Consider the following 19,951-nt stretch of genomic DNA (forward strand, 5'->3'; position numbering starts at 1 on the left):
TCGCCAGTGCTCGTCAGCAAGAGGCTCACAGGAGCCATCATTTAGACATCCAAAAAGAAAAAGGGATCACACTGCCTTGCATTAAAGTGGAAAATAGCCCCAAGGCATCATGGTAAATGCAGTCATTTAAATATAAAGAGCGCAAATTTTTCAAAAAATTATTCACCCTAAGTCGGTGCAGCAAGTACCGTATCGCTGTAGAAAGTCTTTCACCTAAGGTAGGTGCAGCGAGTGCCGTATCTCTGGACACGTGTTTCTGGCTTTCAGCCGTCATCAGCAGAGAGCGTATGTAACTGAAGGGGTCGCTTCAAATGCCGCCAAACGTCTTCACAGGTTTTTGTACCACTCAGTAGACGCACAGGTGCATCGCCAGTGCTCGTCAGGAAGAGGCTCACGGGAGCCGTCATTTAGACATCCAAAAAGAAAAAGGGAGCACACTGTCTTGCATTCAAGCGGAAAATAGCCCCAAGGCATCATGGTAAATGCAGTCATTTAAATATAAATAGCGAGAATTTTTCAAAAAATTATTCACCCTAAGTAGGTGCAGCAAGTGCCGTATCGCTGTAGAAAGTCTTTCACCTAAGGTAGGTGCAGCGAGTGCCGTATCTCTGGACACGTGTTTCTGGCTTTCGGCCGTCATCAGCAGAGAGCGTATGTAACTGAAGGGGTCGCTTGAAATGCCGCCAAACGTCTTCACAGGTTTTTGTACCACTCAGTAGGTGCACAGGATGCATCGCCAGTGCTCGTCAGCAAGAGGCTCACGGGAGCCGTAATTTAGACATCCAAAAAGAAAAAGGGAGCACACTGCCTTGCATTCAAGCGGAAAATAGCCCCAAGGCATCATGTTAAATGCAGTCATTTAAATATAAATAGCGAGAATTTTTCAAAACATTATTCACCCTAAGTAGGTGCAGCAAGTGCCGTATCGCTGTAGAAAGTCTTTCACCTAAGGTAGGTGCAGAGAGTGCTGTATCTCTGGACACGTGTTTCTGGCTTTCGGCCGTCATCAGCAGAGAGAGTATGTAACTGAAGGGGTCGCTTGAAATGCCGCCAAACGTCTTCACAGGTTTTTGTACCACTCAGTAGGCGCACAGGTGCATCGCCAGTGCTCGTCAGCAAGAGGCTCAATGGAGCCGTCATTTAGACATCCAAAAAGAAAAAGGGAGCACACTGCCTTGCATTCAAGCGGAAAATAGCCCCAAGGCATCATGGTAAATGCAGTAATTTAAATGTAAATAGCGAGGATTTTTAAAAAAATTACTCACCCTAAGTAGGTGCAGCAAGTGCCGTATCGCTGTAGAAAGTCTTTCACCTAAGGTAGGTGCAGCGAGTGCCGTATCTCTGGACACGTGTTTCTGGCTTTCGGCCGTCATCAGCAGAGAGCGTATGTAACTGAAGGGGTCGCTTGAAATGCCGCCAAACGTCTTCACAGGTTTTGTACCACTCAGTAGGCGCACAGGTGCATCGCCGGTGCTCGTCAGCAAGAGGCTCACGGGAGCCGTCATTTAGACATCCAAAAAGAAAAAGGGAGCACACTGCCTTGCATTCAAGCGGAAAATATCCCCAAGGCATCATGGTAAATGCAGTCATTTAAATATAAAGACCGCAAATTTTTCAAAAAATGATTCACCCTAAGTAGGTGCAGCAAGTGCCGTATCGCTGTAGAAAGTCTTTCACCTAAGGTAGGTGCAGCGAGTGCCGTATCTCTGGACACGTGTTTCTGCCTTTCGGCCGTCATCAGCAGAGATCGTATGTAACTGAAGGGGTCGCTTGAAATGCCGCCAAACGTCTTCACAGGTTTTTGTACCACTCAGTAGACGCACAGGTGCATCGCCAGTGCTCGTCAGCAAGAGGCTCACGGGAGCCGTCATTTAGACATCCAAAAAGAAAAAGGGAGCACCCTGCCTTGCATTCAAGCGGAAAATAGCCCCAAGGCATCATGGTAAATGCAGGCATTTAAATATAAATAGCGAGAATTTTTCAAAAAATTATTCACCCTAATTAGGTGCAGCAAGTGCCGTATCTCTGTAGAAAGTCTTTCACCTAAGGTAGGTGCAGCGAGTGCTGCATCTCTGGACACGTGTTTCTGGCTTTCGGCCATCATCAGCAGAGAGCGTATGTAATTGAAGGGGTCGCTTGAAATGCCGCCAAACGTCTTCACAGGTTTTTGTACCACTCAGTAGGTGCACAGGTGCATCGCCAGTGCTCGTCAGCAAGAGGCTCACGGCAGCCGTCATTTAGACATCCAAAAAGAAAAAGGGAAGACACTGTCTTGCATTCAAGCGGAAAATAGCCCCAAGGCATCATGGTAAATGCAGTCATTTAAATATATATAGCGAGAATTTTTCCAAAAATTATTCACCCTAAGTAGGAGCAGCAAGTGCTGTATCGCTGTAGAAAGTCTTTCACCTAAGGTAGGTGCAGCGAGTGCCGTATCTCTGGACACGTGTTTCTGGCTTTTGGCCGTCATCAGCAGAGAGCGTATGTAACTGAAGGGGTCGCTTGAAATGCCGCCAAACGTCTTCACAGGTTTTTGTACCACTGAGTAGGCACACAGGTGCATCACCAGTGCTCGTCAGCAAGAGGCTCACGGGAGCCGTAATTTAGACATCCAAAAAGAAAAAGGGAGCACACTGACCTTGCATTCAAGCGGAAAATAGCCCCAAGGCATCATGTTAAATGCAGTCATTTAAATATAAATAGCGAGAATTTTTCAAAAAATTATTCACCCTAAGTAGGTGCAGCAAGTGCCGTATCGCTGTAGAAAGTCTTTCACCTAAGGTAGGTGCAGCGAGTGCCGTATCTCTGGACACGTGTTTCTGGCTTTCGGCCGTCATCAGCAGAGAGCGTATGTAACTGAAGGGGTCACTTGAAATGCCGCCAAACGTCTTCACAGGTTTTTGGACCACTCAGTAGGCGCACAGGTGCATCGCCAGTGCTCGTCAGCAAGAGGCTCACGGGAGCCGTCATTTAGACATCCAAAAAGAAAAAGGGAGCACACTGCCTTGCATTCAAGCGGAAAATAACCCCAAGGCATCATGGTAAATGCAGTCATTTAAATATAAAGAGCGCAAATTTTTCAAAAAATTATTCACCCTAAGTAGGTGCAGCAAGTGCCATATCGCTGTAGAAAGTCTTTCACCCAAGGTAGGTGCAGCGAGTGCCGTATCTCTGGACTCGTGTTTCTGGCTTTCGGCCGTCATCAGCAGAGAGCGTATGTAACTGAAGGGGTCGCTTGAAATGCCGCCAAACGTCTTCACAGGTTTTTGTACCACTCAGTAGACGCACAGGTGCATCGCCAGTGCTCGTCAGCAAGAGGCTCACGGGAGCGGTCATTTAGACATCCAAAAAGAAAAAGGGAGCACACTGCCTTGCATTCAAGCGTAAAATAGCCCCAAGGCATCATGGTAAATGCAGTCATTTAAATATAAAGAGCGCAAATTGTTCAAAAAATTATTCACCCTAAGTAGGTGCAGCAAGTGCTGTATCGCTGTAGAAAGTCTTTCACCTAAGGTAGGTGCAGCGAGTGCCGTATCTCTGGACACGTGTTTCTGGCTTTCGGCCGTCATCAGCAGAGAGCGTATGTAACTGAAGGGGTCGCTTAAAATGCCGCCAAACGTCTTCACAGGTTTTTGTACCACTCAGTAGACGCACAGGTGCATCGCCACTGATCGTCAGGAAGAGGCTCACGGGAGCCGTCATTTAGACATCCAAAAAGAAAAAGGGAGCACACTGCCTTGCATTCAAGCGGAAAATAGCCCCAAGGCATCATGGTAAATGCAGTCATTTAAATATAAATAGCGAGAATTTTTCAAAAAATTATTCACCCTAAGTAGGTGCAGCAAGTGCCGTATCGCTGTAGAAAGTCTTTCACCTAAGGTAGGTGCAGCGAGTGCCGTATCTCTGGACACGTGTTTCTGGCTTTCGGCCGTCATCAGCAGAGAGCGTATGTAATTGAAGGGGTCGCTTGAAATGCCACCAAACGTGTTCACAGGTTTTTGTACCACTCAGTAGGTGCACAGGTGCATCGCCAGTGCTCGTCAGCAAGAGGCTCACGGCAGCCGTCATTTAGACATCCAAAAAGAAAAAGGGAGCACACTGTCTTGCATTCAAGCGAAAAATAGCCCCAAGGCATCATGGTAAATGCAGTTTAAATATAAATAGCGAGAATTTTTCAAAAAATTATTCACCCTAAGTAGGTGCAGCAAGTGCCGTATCGCTGTAGAAAGTCTTTCACCTAAGGTAGGTGCAGCGAGTGCCGTATCTCTGGACACGTGTTTCTGGCTTTCGGCCGTTATCAGCAGAGAGCGTATGTAACTGAAGGGGTCGCTTGAAATGCCGCCAAACGTCTTCACAGGTTTTTGTACCACTGAGTAGGCACACAGGTGCATCACCAGTGCTCGTCAGCAAGAGGCTCACGGGAGCCGTAATTTAGACATCCAAAAAGAAAAAGGGAGCACACTGACCTTGCATTCAAGCGGAAAATAGCCCCAAGGCATCATGTTAAATGCAGTCATTTAAATATAAATAGCGAGAATTTTTCAAAAAATTATTCACCCTAAGTAGGTGCAGCAAGTGCCGTATCGCTGTAGAAAGTCTTTCACCTAAGGTAGGTGCAGCGAGTGCTGTATCTCTGGACACGTGTTTCTGGCTTTCGGCCGTCATCAGCAGAGAGCGTATGTAACTGAAGGGGTCGCTTGAAATGCCGCCAAACGTCTTCACAGGTTTTGTACCACTCAGTAGGTGCACAGGTGCATCGCCGGTGCTCGTCAGCAAGAGGCTCACGGGAGCCGTCATTTAGACATCCAAAAAGAAAAAGGGAGCACACTGCCTTGCATTCAAGCGGAAAATATCCCCAAGGCATCATGGTAAATGCAGTCATTTAAATATAAAGGCCGCAAATTTTTCAAAAAATTATTCACCCTAAGTAGGTGCAGCAAGTGCCGTATCGCTGTAGAAAGTCTTTCACCTAAGGTAGGTGCAGCGAGTGCTGTATCTCTGGACACGTGTTTCTGCCTTTCGGCCATCATCAGCAGAGAGCGTATGTAACTGAAGGGGTCGCTTGAAATGCCGCCAAACGTCTTCACAGGTTTTTGTACCACTCAGTAGATGCACAGGTGCATCGCCAGTGCTCGTCAGCAAGAGGCTCACGGGAGCCGTCATTTAGACATCCAAAAAGAAAAAGGGAGCACACTGCCTTGCATTCAAGCGGAAAATAGCCCCAAGGCATCATGGTAAATGCAGTCATTTAAATATAAATAGCGAGAATTGTTCAAAAAATTATTCACCCTAAGTAGGTGCAGCAAGTGCTGTATCTCTGTAGAAAGTCTTTCACCTAAGGTAGGTGCAGCGAGTGCTGTATCTCTGGACACGTGTTTCTGGTTTTCGGCCATCATCAGCAGAGAGCGTATGTAACTGAAGGGGTCGCTTGAAATGCCGCCAAATGTCTTCACAGGTTTTTGTACCACTCAGTAGGTGCACAGGTGCATCGCCAGTGCTCGTCAGCAAGAGGCTCACGGCAGCCGTCATTTAGACATCCAAAAAGAAAAAGGGAGGACACTGTCTTGCATTCAAGCGGAAAATAGCCCCAAGGCATCATGGTAAATGCAGTCATTTAAATATATATAGCGAGAATTTTTCCAAAAATTATTCACCCTAAGTAGGAGCAGCAAGTGCTGTATCGCTGTAGAAAGTCTTTCACCTAAGGTAGGTGCAGCGAGTGCCGTATCTCTGGACACGTGTTTCTGGCTTTTGGCCGTCATCAGCAGAGAGCGTATGTAACTGAAGGGGTCGCTTGAAATGCCGCCAAACGTCTTCACAGGTTTTTGTACCACTGAGTAGGCACACAGGTGCATCACCAGTGCTCGTCAACAAGAGGCTCACAGGAGCCGTAATTTAGACATCCAAAAAGAAAAAGGGAGCACACTGCCTTGCATTCAAGCGGAAAATAGCCCCAAGGCATCATGTTAAATGCAGTCATTTAAATATAAATAGCGAGAATTTTTCAAAAAATTATTCACCCTAAGTAGGTGCAGCAAGTGCTGTATCGCTGTAGAAAGTCTTTCACCTAAGGTAGGTGCAGCGAGTGCCGTATCTCTGGACACGTGTTTCTGGCTTTCGGCCGTCATCAGCAGAGAGCGTATGTAACTGAAGGGGTCACTTGAAATGCCGCCAAACGTCTTCACAGGTTTTTGGACCACTCAGTAGGCACACAGGTGCATCGCCAGTGCTCGTCAGCAAGAGGCTCACGGGAGCCGTCATTTAGACATCCAAAAAGAAAAAGGGAGCACACTGCCTTGCATTCAAGCGTAAAATAGCCCCAAGGCATCATGGTAAATGCAGTCATTTAAATATAAAGAGCGCAAATTTTTCAAATAATTATTCACCCTAAGTAGGTGCAGCAAGTGCCGTATCGCTGTAGAAAGTCTTTCACCTAAGGTAGGTGCAGCGAGTGCCGTATCTCTGGACACGTGTTTCTGGCTTTCGGCCGTCATCAGCAGAGAGCGTATGTAACTGAAGGGGTCGCTTGAAATGCCGCCAAACGTCTTCACAGGTTTTTGTACCACTCAGTAGACGCACAGGTGCATCGCCAGTGATCGTCAGGAAGAGGCTCACGGGAGCCGTCATTTAGACATCCAAAAAGAAAAAGGGAGCACACTGCCTTGCATTCAAGCGGAAAATAGCCCCAAGGCATCATGGTAAATGCAGTCATTTAAATATAAATAGCGAGAATTTTTCAAAAAATTATTCACCCTAAGTAGGTGCAGTAAGTGCCGTATCGCTGTAGAAAGTCTTTCACCTAAGGTAGGTGCAGCGAGTGCCGTATCTCTGGACACGTGTTTCTGGCTTTCGGCTGTCATCAGCAGAGAGCGTATGTAACTGAAGGGGTCGCTTGAAATGCCGCCAAACGTGTTCACAGGTTTTTGTACCACTCAGTAGGTGCACAGGTGCATCGCCAGTACTCGTCAGCAAGAGGCTCACGGCAGCCGTCATTTAGACATCCAAAAAGAAAAAGGGAGCACACTGTCTTGCATTCAAGTGAAAAATAGCCCCAAGGCATCATGGTAAATGCAGTTTAAATATAAATAGCGAGAATTTTTCAAAAAATTATTCACCCTAAGTAGGTGCAGCAAGTGCCGTATCGCTGTAGAAAGTCTTTCTCCTAAGGTAGGTGCAGCGAGTGCCGTATCTCTGGACACGTGTTTCTGGCTTTCGGCCGTCATCAGCAGAGAGCGTATGTAACTGAAGGGGTCACTTGAAATGCCGCCAAACGTCTTCACAGGTTTTTGGACCACTCAGTAGGCGCACAGGTGCATCGCCAGTGCTCGTCAGCAAGAGGCTCACCGGAGCCGTCATTTAGACATCCAAAAAGAAAAAGGGAACACACTGCCTTGCATTCAAGCGGAAAATAGCCCCAAGGCATCATGGTAAATGCAGTCATTTAAATATAAAGAGCGCAAATTTTTCAAAAAATTATTCACCCTAAGTAGGTGCAGAAAGTGCCGTATCGCTGTAGAAAGTCTTTCACCTAAGGTAGGTGCAGCAGGTGCCGTATCTCTGGACACGTGTTTCTGGCTTTCGGCCGTCATCAGCAGAGAGCGTATGTAACTGAAGGGGTCGCTTGAAATGCCGCCAAACGTCTTCACAGGTTTTTGTACCACTCAGTAGACGCACAGGTGCATCGCCAGTGCTCGTCAGCAAGAGGCTCATGGGAGCCGTCATTTAGACATCCAAAAAGAAAAAGGGAGCACACTGCCTTGCATTCAAACGTAAAATAGCCCCAAGGCATCATTGTAAATGCAGTCATTTAAATATAAATAGCGAGAATTTTTCAAAAAATTATTCACCCTAAGTAGGTGCAGCAAGTGCCGTATCGCTGTAGAAAGTCTTTCACCTAAGGAAGGTGCAGCGAGTGCCGTATCTCTGGACACGTGTTTCTGGCTTTCGGCCGTCATCAGCGGAGAGCGTATGTAACTGATGGGGTCGCTTGAAATGCCGCCAAACGTCTTCACAGGTTTTTGTACCACTCAGTAGGTGCACAGGTGCATCGCCAGTGCTCGTCAGCAAGAGGCTCACGGCAGCCGTCATTTAGACATCCAAAAAGAAAAAGGGAGCACACTGCCTTGCATTCAAGCGGAAAATAGCCCCAAGGCATCATGGTAAATGCAGTCATTTAAATATAAATAGCGAGAATTTTAAAAAAAATTATTCACCCTAAGTAGGTGCAGCAAGTGCCGTATCGCTGTAGAAAGTCTTTCACCTAAGGTAGGTGCAGCGAGTGCCGTGTCTCTGGACACGTGTTTCAGGTTTTCGGCCGTCATCAGCAGAGAGCGTATGTAACTGAAGGGGTCGCTTGAAATGCCGCCAAACGTCTTCATAGGTTTTTGTACCACTCAGTAGGCGCACAGGTGCATCGCCAGTGCTCGTCAGCAAGAGGCTCACGGGAGCCGTCATTTAGACATCCAAAAAGAAAAAGGGAGCACACTGCCTTGCATTCAAGGGGAAAATAGCCCCAAGGCATCATTGTAAATTCAGTCATTTAAATATAAATAGCGCAAATTTTTCAAAACATTAATCACCCTAATTAAGTGCAGCGAGTGCCGTATTCCTGGACACGTGTTTCTGGCTTTCGGCCGTCATCAGCAGAGAGCGTATGTAACTGAAGGGGTCACTTGAAATGCCGCCAAACGTCTTCACAGGTTTTTGTACCACTCAGTAGGCGCACAGGTGCATCGCCAGTGCTCGTCAGCAAGAGGCTCATGGGAGCCGTCATTTAGACATCCAAAAAGAAAAAGGGAGCACATTGCCTTGCATTCAAGCGGAAAATAGCCCCAAGGCATCATGGTAAATGCAGTCATTTAAATATAAATAGCGAGAATTTTTCAAAAAATTATTCACCCTAAGTAGGTGCAGCAAGTGCCGTATCGCTGTAGAAATTCTTTCACCTAAGGTAGGTGCAGCGAGTGCCGTATCTCTGGACATGTGTTTCTGGCTTTCGGCCATCATCAGTAGAGAGCGTATGTAACTGAAGGGGTCGCTTGAAATGCCGCCAAACGTCTTCACAGGTTTTTGTACCACTCAGTAGGCGCACAGGTGCATCGCCAGTGCTCGTCAGCAAGATGCTCACGGGAGCCGTCATTTGGATATCCAAAAAGAAAAAGAGAGCACACTGCCTTGCATTCAAGCGGAAAATAGCCCCAAGGCATCATGGTAAATGCAGTCATTTAAATATAAATAGCGAGGATTTTTCAAAAAATGATTCACCCTAAGTAGGTGCAGCAAGTGCCGTATCGCTGTAGAAAGTCTTTCACCTAAGGTAGGTGCAGCGAGTGCCGTATCTCTGGACACGTGTTTCTGGCTTTCGGCCGTCATCAGCAGAGAGCGTATGTAACTGAAGGGGTCGCTTGAAATGCCGCCAAACATCTTCACAGGTTTTTGTAACCACTCAGTAGGCGGACAGGTGCATCGCCAGTGCTCGTCAGCAAGAGGCTCACGGGAGCCGTCATTTAGACATCCAAAAAGAAAAAGGGAGCACACTGCCTTGCATTTAAACGGAAAATAGCCCCAAGGCATCATGGTAAATGCAGTCATTTAAATATAAATAGCGCAAATTTTTCCAAAAATTATTCACCCTAAGTAAGTGCAGCAAGTGCTGTATCGCTGTAGAAAGTCTTTCACCTAAGGTAGGTGCAGCGAGTGCCGTATCTATGGACACGTGTTTCAGGCTTTCGGCCGTCATCAGCAGAGAGAGTATGTAACTGAAGGGGTCGCTTGAAATGCCACCAAACGTCTTCACAGGTTTTTGTACCACTCAGTAGGCGCACAGGTGCATCGCCAGTGCTCGTCAGCAAGAGGCTCACGGGAGCCGTCATTTAGACATCCAAAAAGAAAAAGGGAGCACACTGCCTTGCCTTCAAGCGGAAAATAGCCCCAAGGCATCATGGTAAATGCAGTCATTTAAATGTAAATAGCGAGGATTTTTCAAAAAATTACTCACCCTAAGTAGGTGCAGCAAGTGCTGTATCGCTGTAGAAAGTCTTTCACCTAAGGTAGGTGCAGCGAGTGCCGTATCTCTGGACACGTGTTTCTTGCTTTCGGCCGTCATCAGCAGAGAGAGTATGTAACTGAAGAGGTCGCTTGAAATGCCGCCAAACGTCTTCACAGGTTTTTGTACCACTCAGTAGACGCACAGGTGCATCGCCAGTGCTCGTCAGCAAGAGGCTCACGGGAGCCGTCATTTAGACATCCAAAAAGAAAAAGGGAGCACACTGCCTTGCATTCAAGCGGAAAATAGCCCCAAGGCATCATGGTAAATGCAGTCATTTAAATATAAATAGCGAGAATTTTTCAAAAACGTATTCACCCTAAGTAGGTGCAGCAAGTGCCGTATCGCTGTAGAAAGTCTTTCACCGAAGGTAGGTGCAGCGAGTGCCGTATCTCTGGAGAAAGTCTTTCACCTAAGGTAGGTGCAGCGAGTGCCGTATCTCTGGACACGTGTTTCTGGCTTTCGGCCATCATCAGTAGAGAGCGTATGTAACTGAAGGGGTCGCTTGAAATGCCGCCAAACGTCTTCACAGGTTTTTGTACCACTCAGTAGGCGCACAGGTGCATCGCCAGTGCTCGTCAGCAAGATGCTCACGGGAGCCGTCATTTGGATATCCAAAAAGAAAAAGAGAGCACACTGCCTTGCATTCAAGCGGAAAATAGCCCCAAGGCATCATGGTAAATGCAGTCATTTAAATATAAATAGCGAGGATTTTTCAAAAAATTATTCACCCTAAGTAGGTGCAGCAAGTGCCGTATCGCTGTAGAAAGTCTTTCACCTAAGGTAGGTGCAGCGAGTGCCGTATCTCTGGACACGTGTTTCTGGCTTTCGGCCGTCATCAGCAGAGAGCGTATGTAACTGAAGGGGTCGCTTGAAATGCCGCCAAACGTCTTCACAGGTTTTTGTAACCACTCAGTAGGCGGACAGGTGCATCGCCAGTGCTCGTCAGCAAGAGGCTCACGGGAGCCGTCATTTAGACATCCAAAAAGAAAAAGGGAGCACACTGCCTTGCATTTAAGTGGAAAATAGCCCCAAGGCATCATGGTAAATGCAGTCATTTAAATATAAATAGCGCAAATTTTTCCAAAAATTATTCACCCTAAGTAAGTGCAGCAAGTGCTGTATCGCTGTAGAAAGTCTTTCACCTAAGGTAGGTGCAGCGAGTGGCGTATCTCTGGACACGTGTTTCAGGCTTTCGGCCGTCATCAGCAGAGAGAGTATGTAACTGAAGGGGTCGCTTGAAATGCCACCAAACGTCTTCACAGGTTTTTGTACCACTCAGTAGGCGCACAGGTGCATCGCCAGTGCTCGTCAGCAAGAGGCTCACGGGAGCCGTCATTTAGACATCCAAAAAGAAAAAGGGAGCACACTGCCTTGCATTCAAGCGGAAAATAGCCCCAAGGCATCATGGTAAATGCAGTCATTTAAATGTAAATAGCGAGGATTTTTCAAAAAATTACTCACCCTAAGTAGGTGCAGCAAGTGCCGTATCGCTGTAGAAAGTCTTTCACCTAAGGTAGGTGCAGCGAGTGCCGTATCTCTGGACACGTGTTTCTTGCTTTCGGCCGTCATCAGCAGAGAGAGTATGTAACTGAAGAGGTCGCTTGAAATGCCGCCAAACGTCTTCACAGGTTTTTGTACCACTCAGTAGACGCACAGGTGCATCGCCAGTGCTCGTCAGCAAGAGGCTCACGGGAGCCGTCATTTAGACATCCAAAAAGAAAAAGGGAGCACACTGCCTTGCATTCAAGCGGAAAATATCCCCAAGGCATCATGGTAAATGCAGTCATTTAAATATAAATAGCGAGAATTTTTCAAAAACGTATTCACCCTAAGTAGGTGCAGCAAGTGCCGTATCGCTGTAGAAAGTCTATCACCGAAGGTAGGTGCAGCGAGTGCCGTATCTCTGGACACGTGTTTCTGGCTTTCGGCCATCATCAGCAGAGAGCGTATGTATCTGAAGGGGTCGCTTGAAATGCCGCCAAACGTCTTCACAGGTTTTTGTACCACTCAGTAGGTGCACAGGTGCATCGCCAGTGCTCGTCAGCAAGAGGCTCACGGCAGCCGTCATTTAGACATCCAAAAATAAAAAGGGAGCACACTGTCTTGCATTCAAGCGGAAAATAGCCCCAAGGCATCATGGTAAATGCAGTCATTTAAATATAAAGAGCACAAACTTTTCAAAAAATTATTCACCCTAAGTAGGTGCAGCAAGTGTCGTATCGCTGTAGAAAGTCTTTCACCTAAGGTAGGTGCAGCGAGTGCCGTATCTCTGGACACATGTTTCTGGCTTTCGGCCGTCATCAGCAGAGAGCGTATGTAACTGAAGGGGTCGCTTGAAATGCCGCCAAACGTCTTCACAGGTTTTGTACCACTCAGTAGGTGCACAGGTGCATCGCCGGTGCTCGTCAGCAAGAGGCTCACGGGAGCCGTCATTTAGACATCCAAAAAGAAAAAGGGAGCACACTGCCTTGCATTCAAGCGGAAAATAGCCCCAAGGCATCATGGTAAATGCAGTCATTTAAATATAAATAGCGAGAATTTTTCAAAAAATTATTCACCCTAAGTAGGTGCAGCAAGTGCCGTATCTCTGTAGAAAGTCTTTCACCTAAGGTAGGTGCAGCGAGTGCTGTATCTCTGGACACGTGTTTCTGGTTTTCGGCCATCATCAGCAGAGAGCGTATGTAACTGAAGGGGTCGCTTGAAATGCCGCCAAATGTCTTCACAGGTTTTTGTACCACTCAGTAGGTGCACAGGTGCATCGCCAGTGCTCGTCAGCAAGAGGCTCACAGGAGCCGTAATTTAGACATCCAAAAAGAAAAAGGGAGCACACTGCCTTGCATTCAAGCGGAAAATAGCCCCAAGGCATCATGTTAAATGCAGTCATTTAAATATAAATAGCGAGAATTTTTCAAAAAATTATTCACCCTAAGTAGGTGCAGCAAGTGCTGTATCGCTGTAGAAAGTCTTTCACCTAAGGTAGGTGCAGCGAGTGCCGTATCTCTGGACACGTGTTTCTGGCTTTCGGCCGTCATCAGCAGAGAGCGTATGTAACTGAAGGGGTCACTTGAAATGCCGCCAAACGTCTTCACAGGTTTTTGGACCACTCAGTAGGCACACAGGTGCATCGCCAGTGCTCGTCAGCAAGAGGCTCACGGGAGCCGTCATTTAGACATCCAAAAAGAAAAAGGGAGCACACTGCCTTGCATTCAAGTGGAAAATATCCCCAAGGCATCATGGTAAATGCAGTCATTTAAATATAAAGGCCGCAAATTTTTCAAAAAATTATTCACCCTAAGTAGGTGCAGCAAGTGCCGTATCGCTGTAGAAAGTCTTTCACCTAAGGTAGGTGCAGCGAGTGCCGTATCTCTGGACACGTGTTTCTGCCTTTCGGCCGTCATCAGCAGAGAGCGTATGTAACTGAAGGGGTCGCTTGAAATGCCGCCAAACGTCTTCACAGGTTTTTGTACCACTCAGTAGATGCACAGGTGCATCGCCAGTGCTCGTCAGCAAGAGGCTCACGGGAGCCGTCATTTAGACATCCAAAAAGAAAAAGGGAGCACACTGCCTTGCATTCAAGCGGAAAATAGCCCCAAGGCATCATGGTAAATGCAGTCATTTAAATATAAATAGCGAGAATTTTTCAAAAAATTATTCACCCTAAGTAGGTGCAGCAAGTGCCGTATCTCTGTAGAAAGTCTTTCACCTAAGGTAGGTGCAGCGAGTGCTGTATCTCTGGACACGTGTTTCTGGTTTTCGGCCATCATCAGCAGAGAGCGTATGTAACTGAAGGGGTCGCTTGAAATGCCGCCAAATGTCTTCACAGGTTTTTGTACCACTCAGTAGGTGCACAGGTGCATCGCCAGTGCTCGTCAGCAAGAGGCTCACAGGAGCCGTAATTTAGACATCCAAAAAGAAAAAGGGAGCACACTGCCTTGCATTCAAGCGGAAAATAGCCCCAAGGCATCATGTTAAATGCAGTCATTTAAATATAAAGAGCACAAACTTTTCAAAAAATTATTCACCCTAAGTAGGTGCAGCAAGTGTCGTATCGCTGTAGAAAGTCTTTCACCTAAGGTAGGTGCAGCGAGTGCCGTATCTCTGGACACATGTTTCTGGCTTTCGGCCGTCATCAGCAGAGAGCGTATGTAACTGAAGGGGTCGCTTGAAATGCCGCCAAACGTCTTCACAGGTTTTGTACCACTCAGTAGGTGCACAGGTGCATCGCCGGTGCTCGTCAGCAAGAGGCTCACGGGAGCCGTCATTTAGACATCCAAAAAGAAAAAGGGAGCACACTGCCTTGCATTCAAGCGGAAAATAGCCCCAAGGCATCATGGTAAATGCAGTCATTTAAATATAAATAGCGAGAATTTTTCAAAAAATTATTCACCCTAAGTAGGTGCAGCAAGTGCCGTATCTCTGTAGAAAGTCTTTCACCTAAGGTAGGTGCAGCGAGTGCTGTATCTCTGGACACGTGTTTCTGGTTTTCGGCCATCATCAGCAGAGAGCGTATGTAACTGAAGGGGTCGCTTGAAATGCCGCCAAATGTCTTCACAGGTTTTTGTACCACTCAGTAGGTGCACAGGTGCATCGCCAGTGCTCGTCAGCAAGAGGCTCACAGGAGCCGTAATTTAGACATCCAAAAAGAAAAAGGGAGCACACTGCCTTGCATTCAAGCGGAAAATAGCCCCAAGGCATCATGTTAAATGCAGTCATTTAAATATAAATAGCGAGAATTTTTCAAAAAATTATTCACCCTAAGTAGGTGCAGCAAGTGCTGTATCGCTGTAGAAAGTCTTTCACCTAAGGTAGGTGCAGCGAGTGCCGTATCTCTGGACACGTGTTTCTGGCTTTCGGCCGTCATCAGCAGAGAGCGTATGTAACTGAAGGGGTCACTTGAAATGCCGCCAAACGTCTTCACAGGTTTTTGGACCACTCAGTAGGCACACAGGTGCATCGCCAGTGCTCGTCAGCAAGAGGCTCACGGGAGCCGTCATTTAGACATCCAAAAAGAAAAAGGGAGCACACTGCCTTGCATTCAAGTGGAAAATATCCCCAAGGCATCATGGTAAATGCAGTCATTTAAATATAAAGGCCGCAAATTTTTCAAAAAATTATTCACCCTAAGTAGGTGCAGCAAGTGCCGTATCACTGTAGAAAGTCTTTCACCTAAGGTAGGTGCAGCGAGTGCCGTATCTCTGGACACGTGTTTCTGCCTTTCGGCCGTCATCAGCAGAGAGCGTATGTAACTGAAGGGGTCGCTTGAAATGCCGCCAAACGTCTTCACAGGTTTTTGTACCACTCAGTAGATGCACAGGTGCATCGCCAGTGCTCGTCAGCAAGAGGCTCACGGGAGCCGTCATTTAGACATCCAAAAAGAAAAAGGGAGCACACTGCCTTGCATTCAAGCGGAAAATAGCCCCAAGGCATCATGGTAAATGCAGTCATTTAAATATAAATAGCGAGAATTTTTCAAAAAATTATTCACCCTAAGTAGGTGCAGCAAGTGCCGTATCTCTGTAGAAAGTCTTTCACCTAAGGTAGGTGCAGCGAGTGCTGTATCTCTGGACACGTGTTTCTGGTTTTCGGCCATCATCAGCAGAGAGCGTATGTAACTGAAGGGGTCGCTTGAAATGCCGCCAAATGTCTTCACAGGTTTTTGTACCACTCAGTAGGTGCACAGGTGCATCGCCAGTGCTCGTCAGCAAGAGGCTCACAGGAGCCGTAATTTAGACATCCAAAAAGAAAAAGGGAGCACACTGCCTTGCATTCAAGCGGAAAATAGCCCCAAGGCATCATGTTAAATGCAGTCATTTAAATATAAATAGCGAGAATTTTTCAAAAAATTATTCACCCTAAGTAGGTGCAGCAAGTGCTGTATCGCTGTAGAAAGTCTTTCACCTAAGGTAGGTGCAGCGAGTGCCGTATCTCTGGACACGTGTTTCTGGCTTTCGGCCGTCATCAGCAGAGAGCGTATGTAACTGAAGGGGTCACTTGAAATGCCGCCAAACGTCTTCACAGGTTTTTGGACCACTCAGTAGGCACACAGGTGCATCGCCAGTGCTCGTCAGCAAGAGGCTCACGGGAGCCGTCATTTAGACATCCAAAAAGAAAAAGGGAGCACACTGCCTTGCATTCAAGCGTAAAATAGCCCCAAGGCATCATGGTAAATGCAGTCATTTAAATATAAAGAGCGCACATTTTTCAAATAATTATTCACCCTAAGTAGGTGCAGCAAGTGCCGTATCGCTGTAGAAAGTCTTTCACCTAAGGTAGGTGCAGCGAGTGCCGTATCTCTGGACACGTGTTTCTGGCTTTCGGCCGTCATCAGCAGAGAGCGTATGTAACTGAAGGGGTCGCTTGAAATGCCGCCAAACGTCTTCACAGGTTTTTGTACCACTCAGTAGACGCACAGGTGCATCGCCAGTGATCGTCAGGAAGAGGCTCACGGGAGCCGTCATTTAGACATCCAAAAAGAAAAAGGGAGCACACTGCCTTGCATTCAAGCGGAAAATAGCCCCAAGGCATCATGGTAAATGCAGTCATTTAAATATAAATAGCGAGAATTTTTCAAAAAATTATTCACCCTAAGTAGGTGCAGTAAGTGCCGTATCGCTGTAGAAAGTCTTTCACCTAAGGTAGGTGCAGCGAGTGCCGTATCTCTGGACACGTGTTTCTGGCTTTCGGCTGTCATCAGCAGAGAGCGTATGTAACTGAAGGGGTCGCTTGAAATGCCGCCAAACGTGTTCACAGGTTTTTGTACCACTCAGTAGGTGCACAGGTGCATCGCCAGTGCTCGTCAGCAAGAGGCTCACGGCAGCCGTCATTTAGACATCCAAAAAGAAAAAGGGAGCACACTGTCTTGCATTCAAGTGAAAAATAGCCCCAAGGCATCATGGTAAATGCAGTTTAAATATAAATAGCGAGAATTTTTCAAAAAATTATTCACCCTAAGTAGGTGCAGCAAGTGCCGTATCGCTGTAGAAAGTCTTTCTCCTAAGGTAGGTGCAGCGAGTGCCGTATCTCTGGACACGTGTTTCTGGCTTTCGGCTGTCATCAGCAGAGAGCGTATGTAACTGAAGGGGTCACTTGAAATGCCGCCAAACGTCTTCACAGGTTTTTGGACCACTCAGTAGGCGCACAGGTGCATCGCCAGTGCTCGTCAGCAAGAGGCTCACCGGAGCCGTCATTTAGACATCCAAAAAGAAAAAGGGAACACACTGCCTTGCATTCAAGCGGAAAATAGCCCCAAGGCATCATGGTAAATGCAGTCATTTAAATATAAAGAGCGCAAATTTTTCAAAAAAATATTCACCCTAAGTAGGTGCAGAAAGTGCCGTATCGCTGTAGAAAGTCTTTCACCTAAGGTAGGTGCAGCAGGTGCCGTATCTCTGGACACGTGTTTCTGGCTTTCGGCCGTCATCAGCAGACAGCGTATGTAACTGAAGGGGTCGCTTGAAATGCCGCCAAACGTCTTCACAGGTTTTTGTACCACTCAGTAGACGCACAGGTGCATCGCCAGTGCTCGTCAGCAAGAGGCTCATGGGAGCCGTCATTTAGACATCCAAAAAGAAAAAGGGAGCACACTGCCTTGCATTCAAACGTAAAATAGCCCCAAGGCATCATTGTAAATGCAGTCATTTAAATATAAATAGCGAGAATTTTTCACAAAATTATTCACCCTAAGTAGGTGCAGCAAGTGCCGTATCGCTGTAGAAAGTCTTTCACCTAAGGAAGGTGCAGCGAGTGCCGTATCTCTGGACACGTGTTTCTGGCTTTCGGCCGTCATCAGCGGAGAGCGTATGTAACTGAAGGGGTCGCTTGAAATGCCGCCAAACGTCTTCACAGGTTTTTGTACCACTCAGTAGGTGCACAGGTGCATCGCCAGTGCTCGTCAGCAAGAGGCTCACGGCAGCCGTCATTTAGACATCCAAAAAGAAAAAGGGAGCACACTGCCTTGCATTCAAGCGGAAAATAGCCCCAAGGCATCATGGTAAATGCAGTCATTTAAATATAAATAGCGAGAATTTTAAAAAAAATTATTCACCCTAAGTAGGTGCAGCAAGTGCCGTATCGCTGTAGAAAGTCTTTCACCTAAGGTAGGTGCAGCGAGTGCCGTGTCTCTGGACACGTGTTTCAGGTTTTCGGCCGTCATCAGCAGAGAGCGTATGTAACTGAAGGGGTCGCTTGAAATGCCGCCAAACGTCTTCATAGGTTTTTGTACCACTCAGTAGGCGCACAGGTGCATCGCCAGTGCTCGTCAGCAAGAGGCTCACGGGAGCCGTCATTTAGACATCCAAAAAGAAAAAGGGAGCACACTGCCTTGCATTCAAGGGGAAAATAGCCCCAAGGCATCATTGTAAATTCAGTCATTTAAATATAAATAGCGCAAATTTTTCAAAACATTATTCACCCTAATTAAGTGCAGCGAGTGCCGTATTCCTGGACACGTGTTTCTGGCTTTCGGCCGTCATCAGCAGAGAGCGTATGTAACTGAAGGGGTCACTTGAAATGCCGCCAAACGTCTTCACAGGTTTTTGTACCACTCAGTAGGCGCACAGGTGCATCGCCAGTGCTCGTCAGCAAGAGGCTCATGGGAGCCGTCATTTAGACATCCAAAAAGAAAAAGGGAGCACATTGCCTTGCATTCAAGCGGAAAATAGCCCCAAGGCATCATGGTAAATGCAGTCATTTAAATATAAATAGCGAGAATTTTTCAAAAAATTATTCACCCTAAGTAGGTGCAGCAAGTGCCGTATCGCTGTAGAAATTCTTTCACCTAAGGTAGGTGCAGCGAGTGCCGTATCTCTGGACATGTGTTTCTGGCTTTCGGCCATCATCAGTAGAGAGCGTATGTAACTGAAGGGGTCGCTTGAAATGCCGCCAAACGTCTTCACAGGTTTTTGTACCACTCAGTAGGCGCACAGGTGCATCGCCAGTGCTCGTCAGCAAGATGCTCACGGGAGCCGTCATTTGGATATCCAAAAAGAAAAAGAGAGCACACTGCCTTGCATTCAAGCGGAAAATAGCCCCAAGGCATCATGGTAAATGCAGTCATTTAAATATAAATAGCGAGGATTTTTCAAAAAATGATTCACCCTAAGTAGGTGCAGCAAGTGCCGTATCGCTGTAGAAAGTCTTTCACCTAAGGTAGGTGCAGCGAGTGCCGTATCTCTGGACACGTGTTTCTGGCTTTCGGCCGTCATCAGCAGAGAGCGTATGTAACTGAAGGGGTCGCTTGAAATGCCGCCAAACGTCTTCACAGGTTTTTGTAACCACTCAGTAGGCGGACAGGTGCATCGCCAGTGCTCGTCAGCAAGAGGCTCACGGGAGCCGTCATTTAGACATCCAAAAAGAAAAAGGGAGCACACTGCCTTGCATTTAAGCGGAAAATAGCCCCAAGGCATCATGGTAAATGCAGTCATTTAAATATAAATAGCGCAAATTTTTCCAAAAATTATTCACCCTAAGTAAGTGCAGCAAGTGCTGTATCGCTGTAGAAAGTCTTTCACCTAAGGTAGGTGCAGCGAGTGCCGTATCTATGGACACGTGTTTCAGGCTTTCGGCCGTCATCAGCAGAGAGAGTATGTAACTGAAGGGGTCGCTTGAAATGCCACCAAACGTCTTCACAGGTTTTTGTACCACTCAGTAGGCGCACAGGTGCATCGCCAGTGCTCGTCAGCAAGAGGCTCACGGGAGCCGTCATTTAGACATCCAAAAAGAAAAAGGGAGCACACTGCCTTGCATTCAAGCGGAAAATAGCCCCAAGGCATCATGGTAAATGCAGTCATTTAAATGTAAATAGCGAGGATTTTTCAAAAAATTACTCACCCTAAGTAGGTGCAGCAAGTGCCGTATCGCTGTAGAAAGTCTTTCACCTAAGGTAGGTGCAGCGAGTGCCGTATC

Source organism: Pleurodeles waltl, chromosome 10 (genome assembly GCF_031143425.1).
Source record: "Pleurodeles waltl isolate 20211129_DDA chromosome 10, aPleWal1.hap1.20221129, whole genome shotgun sequence".
In the NCBI taxonomy this organism is placed as follows: Eukaryota; Metazoa; Chordata; class Amphibia; order Caudata; family Salamandridae; genus Pleurodeles; species Pleurodeles waltl.